Raw genomic sequence first — 8,672 nt, 5'->3', positions numbered from 1 at the left:
CGATGGAAAAAACCTTCAAATCCTTGTTTGCAAATATATACTTTTTGATTGCTGCTTTAATTTATTTTCAATAAATTCGTTTTTGCTCTGTTAAAATATATTTGTATGCTTGCAAATATCTCATGATTTGCCATGGTAAGAGAATTCCGGTCAAATGTCTGCTGAATTTTGTGCCCGCCCGTCTCAAGTTTTGCCAGTGACGATGAACGGAGAAATTACGTCAGAATTCCGCTAAATATGACATAAATTAAACATCAAACATTAAACGCCATTGACATTGAAGGGAAAATTTACGTCATATAATATGTAAACGAGCAAATCAGCTAACCAATCACAGGCAACAGGCATTCTGATTGGCCAATATGAGATGATCCATGATGATGTATGATGATAAGAGCTGATAATTCCGCTAAATGTGATGTAAATTAAACATCAAAACATTAAACGCCATTGACATGACATTGAAAACTTACATCATATGTAAATGAGCTAACCAATCCCATGTTGGTGGGAGTGCTTGGCCAATAAGGGACCACTGTAGCAATGTCAAATGTCCACTGACATACATTGATGTACGATGACAACGGGCACTGCTTTAGTTTACTGGGAAAAATAAAACGGAGAGCACGGTTCCAATAAGAAAAAGAATGTGTCACCATGGCAACACAGATACAGATACAGTAGCAAGGAGCTGACGTGAATGACTACAACATTAATGTACAAATCCTTTCACCATGCTATCACATCTGCTGCCTCCGGTATCAGTGATAAAGTAACGTCACTCAAATGTAGCACAGAGATAAGAAAAGCAGCGTACTCACACTTTTCAGTTCATTTTTTTTTCTCTTCTGTGAAGTATTTCAGGAAATTAACGTGGGCAGTCGGAGGCAGACACAATGCACACGAACAGAGAGAGGTACAGAATAATCTAACCGATACAGAAATACTGCATGACTCTGTCAGCCTTCTAGGCTAAGGTTGTGGACACAGACATTGTCCCCATCAAGCCACCCATCAAGCCACAACAACTACAACATGGCGTCACGCCGCAGTGATAAGCGACTCACCGCTCACCACAGCACTTATCTCTGTTTTTACTAACCACCGTTTCGGTGGTCACCTTATCACCTACAACTGGAGTATGAATAGGCCCTAATAGAGGATGGCCGCCATACTACTTGCACACCGGTCGTGCGAAGCCTCTAGTCTACACTACGCAGAAATATATACTGTCTGCCCTGGGAAATATAATAAACTATACATATCATGCTTTCAATTATTAGTTTGTCTTTGCATAATTATTGTACACTTGGTTGCATGCTGAAAATAGCAGTTCTACAAGCTCACAATGTCTCGTGCTGCGACACGTTGGGAGCTTGTAGATCTGCTATTTTCAGACCTAAAATGACTTTAGTTCTACTGGATTTCTTCTCCACTAGTCCCTCCCTAACATTTCTAGTCTAGTTTTTATTTGTTGACAAAATAGTCAATATATTTAATCTTAGTCATCATAGCTGAAAAAATGTCGACAAACATTTTTCGTCATAGTTTTAGTCGACGAAATCAACATTGCAGGTGACACACACAGGTTTCTCTCGGCCAGGGAATCCACGCCAACATGCGGCGTGAATCCACAATGGCCCCTTTGTCAGCTGAGCCCGGTAAACATTATGTTCTGTAAGATGTGGGGAAGTGGGAGCTTTTGTAGTTCATGTAGTGAATCCAAACACACATAAATCGTAGGCAGTAACAGGAAGATGGCATTACTGTAGAATGGTATTTGTAAACCAAAAAGTGTGAGCATCTTAACTGTAATAGCAAATAGGATTTACCTACAGTATGTGTGTGACAGGAGTGGTTGGCTCACTGGAGACAATTCCTGGCAAATACAATGTACCAAGATATTCAATCCCCATGCATGCCAGAATGACAGCCAGGCACTGACATGGACATAATTGAAAAGGTCATGTATTGTATAGTGTGTGGATGATTTTTATTTTTGAATTTGTTTCAGACACTTCTTTCAGATTCCCTTCTCCACATGAAGAAATGTCCAGCCTTCATCCATCAACCACATGAGTTCTATAATCCCTATTCTGGGACCAACGTTCTTGGCGCCTTAACATCGTAGTGACGATGACAAAAGAATTAAAGAATGATAATGAACCCATTAAGACTGGGGAAGCATCTGTGTCGTTTTAGATTTGAGATAAAAAGAAAAAGCATTATTTTATACTTTGGCTATTCAAAAATAGCAATAACAAGACCACTTCGTGCTGTACTACAACCTTGCATTCCTGCTATTTTTGAAAAACATGAAAATGTGTGCAAATCTTTGAATACTGTATATATATTTTTAAAACAAACGTTTTTAACTCAAATCTTTGCTTCTGGGGGTCGCTGGAAGAAAAATAAATTGACATGGGGGTCGGCGGTCATGGGGGTCCTTCACATGAAAAAGTTCAACCACACCAAGGGGTCTAATGAAGTACTATCACCTCATAAACACATGAAAAACTGGAAAAATACCAAAATCAAGCACTCCATCTTTAAGGAATAACAACAATAAAGCAGTGGGATGCAAATAGTACACTTATGGTGCTACTGGAGGTGCTGTGCATGGAGTACTACTACTATAGGCCACACGCTCAGTAGCAGTCATTCCTACAGGGATTGTGTGTTCACTGGGTTGGGTGGAGACAGCAACTTGTTTACTGATGCATCGATAGGACGTGAATGTTTTTACTTTGATGGAACAGAGACAGACATATGACTGACACACTGTCTGTCATATGTCTGCATTTCACCCCCCAAACGGCCACACAGTGCCCCATGCAGCTGTCAACATATTACTACTGTTTCCATCACGTACGACTCAGGCTGACAAGGCCCTCTGGCCTTCTTCCTGCCATCTGCCCTGGACACGCCATAGATACATCTTAACATGCAGAGGTGGACGTTTTATGGCTAGTTTGACTAGCCATGTTTATTCTTGCAACCCATTTTTTTCACCCAGTGTCAATTATCTAATGTAATCCTGGGTGTTACACTCCCTCTGCCAACCTGGGGAGAGCAACGGACTGACCTCATGCTTCCTTCTATGCATGAGGAGTCCAAGCCGCTTCTTTTCACCTGACGTAGAGCACATAAGCAACACGTTATTCCAACCAGTTCCTTTCCCCTCCATTAGGTGCCCCCGCTGGCCAGGGGGAGGCAGTTTAGAGACCAGGATTTCTATAGCCTGGCTCCAGGCCATGGCCTGAATCGTTAGCCACGGCCATTAAAAAAACTGTTCTGGCGATTCAGTGTCTGGTGACGCTGTCTATGCGGGGTAAGAATAAACAGCGTCGTTTGAATTTGAAGAGCTCGAACAACAGCGTCGCACAAAACGTCAACAAACATGGCTGCCGCCACTGCAGTAACACAAACATGGCTGCCACCGCTGCAGTAACACAAACATGGCTGCCACCGCTGCAGTAACACAAACTTGGCTGCCCCCACTGCAGTAACACAAACATGGCTGCCGCCACTGCAGTAACACAAACATGGCCGTCACCACTGCAGTAACACAAACATGGCTGTCACCACTGCAGTAACACAAACATGGCCGTCACCACTGCAGTAACACAAACATGGCTGCCGCCACTGCAGTAACACAAACATGGCCGTCACCACTGCAGTAACACAAACATGGCTGCCACCACTGCAGTAACACAAACATGGCTGCCACCGCTGCAGTAACACAAACATGGCTGCCACCACTGCAGTAACACAAACATGGCCGTCAACCCTGCAGTAACACAAACATGGCTGTCACCACTGCAGTAACACAAACATGGCTGCCACCGCTGCAGTAACACAAACATGGCTGCCACCACTGCAGTAACACAAACATGGCCGCCACCACTGCAGTAACAAAAACATGGCTGTCACCACTGCAGTAACACAAACATGGCCGCCACCACTGCAGTAACACAAACATGGCTGCCGCCACTGCAGTAACACAAACATGGCTGCCACCGCTGCAGTAACACAAACATGGCTGCCACCACTGCAGTAACACAAACATGGCCGTCACCACTGCAGTAACACAAACATGGCTGCCACCACTGCAGTAACACAAACATGGCCGTCACCACTGCAGTAACACAAACATGGCTGCCACCACTGCAGTAACACAAACATGGCCGTCACCACTGCAGTAACACAAACATGGCTGCCACCGCTGTAGTAACACAAACATGGCCGTCACCACTGCAGTAACATAAACATGGCTGCCACCACTGCAGTAACTTGCGACCGTATCGATCTGGCTATTAAATCACTCTATGATAAATAGTTTCTTTACAGAAACAACAGGTTTTAGAAACATCATCCCACATATTTTACAGTGTAAGCCAGATAAACCATGATGAAATTGCTTTAGAACTTTGTGATACACTTAAGTATAAAATGAAGAGATATGGAGGGGAATAACAGCAGCTTGTTCTATTCTTTGCAGATGGCTGCTTTGCAAATTACTTTTGAAAGGCAAAGCAAAGACCAGGGCTCCGCAGCATTTTGACCGGCTCCAAGTGCATGTGAGCACAAGCTAAGAACAATTCATCTCAATTCAATCTATATGCATTTACATTAAATTAATCTTTAATGCTCAAGCTGCATTATTCTGATTTTGGCATTGCCCCAAGGGAGAAAGGCAGGAAGCAAAGGTGAGTGTCAATGAAAGACATGAGAGAGAGAGAGAGAGAGAGAGAGAGAGAGAGAGAGAGAGAGAGCGAGAGAGAGAGAGAGAGAGTGTGAGTGAGTGAGTGAGTGAGTGAGTGAGTGAGTGAGTGAGTGAGTGAGTGAGAGAGAGAGAGTGTGAGTGAGTGAGTGAGTGAGTGAGTGAGTGAGTGAGTGAGAGAGAGAGAGAGAGAGAGAGAGAGAGATATATCCCCTCTCCTCTGCTGTGTTATGACCCCATGTCGATGTTGAGGCGGGTTGGGGGGGTCTCACCCACTCAGTTAGGATGATTCAACCCAGTTTTTAGAAGAGAGCAGAGACAAACGTGGGATGAGCCGTTCTCTCATCTCTCTTTCTTGTCCCCCGTCTCCAATTTTCTCTCACGGCCTCTCTTCTCCCGCCCCCTCTATTTTTCCTTATCTATTTTGTTCCCCATCATTTTCCTTTCCGGTTCTTTCTCTCACATTTTGAGTCATCTTGCTCTCGCCGTCCCTCTCTGACACACAGAGACACAGGCTTGCCTACTTTATCTCATGTAGCCCCAGCCTGCCTCTCCTTTATGCAGGCAATTAAATTGGGTAGTTTGTGAGTTCACATCTGTCTCACATGCTGAGGAGTCTCATTCTGCTTCACAGCTTCTGTCATAATGACACAGAGAGCCAGGCGGTCGGTCGGAGGGATTCTAGCCACGGCAGGGAGTCAGCTAGTGAAAGATATTAAGCCAGCCAGAGAGAGAAAGAGGAAGGGAGAGAGAGGAAGAGAGGAGGAGGGAGAGATAGAAACAGCTACTTTGTGGGAGGTGTTGACATGAGGACCAAAGTGAGCATGTGACTGCGATGGCAGCGTGAATCAGATCCATGAGACCTATACAGTATCACACTCTCACAGCCCCATGCTTCCTCTTGAAGGTTCTGTGTGAAGCATTCATCATTCATTACATAAGAAGCTATTTCTGATACGAGCGCCTCTCGAGCTAGGGGTCATCATCGGAGATGTGGCCTGGGTCCAAATGATCACAGCGCCAGCCAACACACTTTGGCTTCGTTCAGGCTGCAGGCACATCTGATTTGTTTGTCAGGTCTTATCTTTAGGTCTGACCGTCCTTTACAAGCGATAAGATCACATGTGTGTGTGTGTGTGTGTGTGTGTGTGTGTGTGTGTGTGTGTGTGTGTGTGTGTGTGTGTGTGTGTGTGTGTGTGTGTGTGTGTGTGTGTGTGTGTGTGTGTGTGTGCGTGTGTGTGTGTGTGTGTGTGTGTGTGTGTGTGTTTGACATCGTTAACTTCATCTGCTGGTTGCTGTGGTAACGTCGCAATGACATAGACGTAATTCAGAATCAGAATCAGAATTTGTAACTCACAATGTGATGCTGAGTAGATTAGCTGTTCTTGGCATGTATTAACAAAATATGAATCACTCTTTGGTGTTCCAGTGTACAGACTGACATCCAACTTTAGAAATCAGATGTGAATTGCATTTCACACCACCTAAGACAGTGGTTCTGAACCTTTTAAGGCTGTGACTCCCCAAAATAATTAGATTTGAACTGGGGTTGAGGCATATAAATAATGTGAAAAAATAGCCAAACTACAAGCTCACTCACAATGTTATGCTTACAGCATATCTGAAGTTGAAGCCAGTTCAACTTATTTGTAGCTTTGCATCTTTGTATCTTTTGCAGCAGATACAAACGTCGGATGCATATTATTTGCATCTTCATGTCGCTGGCTTTGATTGACAATGAATGGTAGACTGTATCTCTGCATCTGCCCGTGTGAACGCAGCATTTGCCTCTTTCTTATGTCATATGACAATGTGGCCAATGTTTGACCAATTCATTATAGTTTGTTGATAACTTTTGATGCAGTAATGGCATTAAAAGTCCTTAAATTCTCCCCCCTCCCCCCCAAAATCCTGAGGGTTCCGGCCCACAGGTTGAGAACCCCTGACCTAGGACACCACACTGGAGCACACATAAGAACACAAAACTGGCCTGGGCCATGGCTTAATGGTCCAGGCACCTTGGCTGGTAATCCAGTCTGGCAGTGTGCCGCGGGTTCGACTCCCGATCCCGACGGCCTTTACTGCATGTCACCCCCCCATCTCTCTCCCCATTTCCTGTCAGCCTACTGTCTGTCCCTCCATACAAAATATAAAATAAAGGCGAAAGCCACAAAAAAAACATTTAAGAACACAAAACTGAATAGACACATGGCCACTCATTCTCTCTCTTTCTAGTTTCTGTGAAGCTGTTTCAAGTTGCTTTCCACTCCAGTTCAACTGCTGCCCCTCCCTCCCTCCCTCCCGACTTCTCTTCTCTGCAGTCAATGTGCCATTTGTCTTCATTAATCTCCACGTTCGTCAAACTATGCAGCAACATCCCTGGTGTTAATTAAATCCGGAGTGTAAAACCAGACTCATAGAAATACATAGGCTACTGTACATATAACAGAATCCGTTTAAGGGATGGTGGTCATTATATTGAAGGTCAACGTTGTCAACTGAAGCAATAGAACAATCACTGTGTACTGTGTATAATGATGGTGTTCTCATGCTCACAGAACATTACAGAGAGTGCCTACTGTTACTGTACTGTATAGTACAAAACAAACAGTAGATCATTAACCCATTTTGGGCGGGAACCCCTTTTGGTGTTAGCATTATGTTATGCTTTAGCTATTGAAAAATAGCAGATCTACAAGCTCATAGCGCGCCACCGAGTGGCGCGCTACGAGCTTGTAGTGTTTGTGACTTCACATGCGTGCGTCACCTCGACTCTCCCATCATGCCTCACTCTCTATGAGACACTCATCTGCAGTTGACGGAGTCGAGGACAAAGTGACATAGGTCGGCTCACCTTGCTGCCTGCCTGTCCGTCTGTCTGCATGCACACTTGCCAAAACTGGAGTAACTTACGGACTGACTGCAACTGCAGTATTAGATAAGCATTGTGCTTATAAAACTAATAGTAATAAGCATTAAAATAATAAGTGTAGAAAATAAATCTGTGGCTGTGAGAAAGCTCAGCCAAACCCTGGCATGACAGCACAGATTCTGCAGCGTACGCAGTGAAATCCAAGAAGATTGTACACATTTGTAAAAATTGTGCACAAACAAAATTGACCCATTTGTACACTCTCAGAGTTATAAATGAACACTTTTACTGTGTGTGATAGTTTCAGTCCCATGCGTTCATATTCTTTCGGTGACTAGAAGTGCATTCCTGCCAAGCAAGTCATCTTCTGTCACTTTTCATTCAAACTGGACAGGAAGAGCGTTGCCACAACACTTACAGTACAGTATAACAGAGAATTAATGATTCATATTTGTGTTGAATGAACGGAGAGTGACAACAACACTACTACTTCTACAACTATTACTACCACTATTACAACTTAATAACAATAACTCACCCTTTTTAGATCCTCATGGTTGTAGAGCTGTTGTTAACCGGAAGGCATTGGAATGTTTCGGTGTTTACAGTTGGACACCAGCGATCTGGCAACAGAATGCATGCGCACGCACACGCGCACACGCACACGCACACGCACACACACACACACACACACACACACACACACACACACAGTTAATGTTGTTGACATCTGCAGGAATTCATTTCAGGGGTTTGAAATCACAAGTTCACAGTTTGTGACAGTGTCGTCATAACAAATTAAAAGTCAAGTGTCCAATAGAGGAACCAACATACGTGTGACTCAAATAAACAAACAGTTAAAAATGAAAGTATCGTTTTTGCCACTCAGTAGGCATTTAGCCTGAGCTAACGCTAGACATTTCTGGCCTAGATGGGAGGGTCAGATTTGCACACACCCTGGATTGGTTCACCGATCTGTCCGTCAGCCCCGGTCTCTCCTCCCCCCAGTGCAGCAATGTTATTGTGTCGACCAGAAGCAGAAACCACTGGTTGCTGGAGTATACCATTCTAACGGAC

The sequence above is a fragment of the Electrona antarctica genome, assembly GCF_951216825.1.
Source record: "Electrona antarctica genome assembly, chromosome: 19".
NCBI lineage: Eukaryota > Metazoa > Chordata > Actinopteri > Myctophiformes > Myctophidae > Electrona > Electrona antarctica.
Note: the sequence above shows the minus strand (reverse complement) of the source record.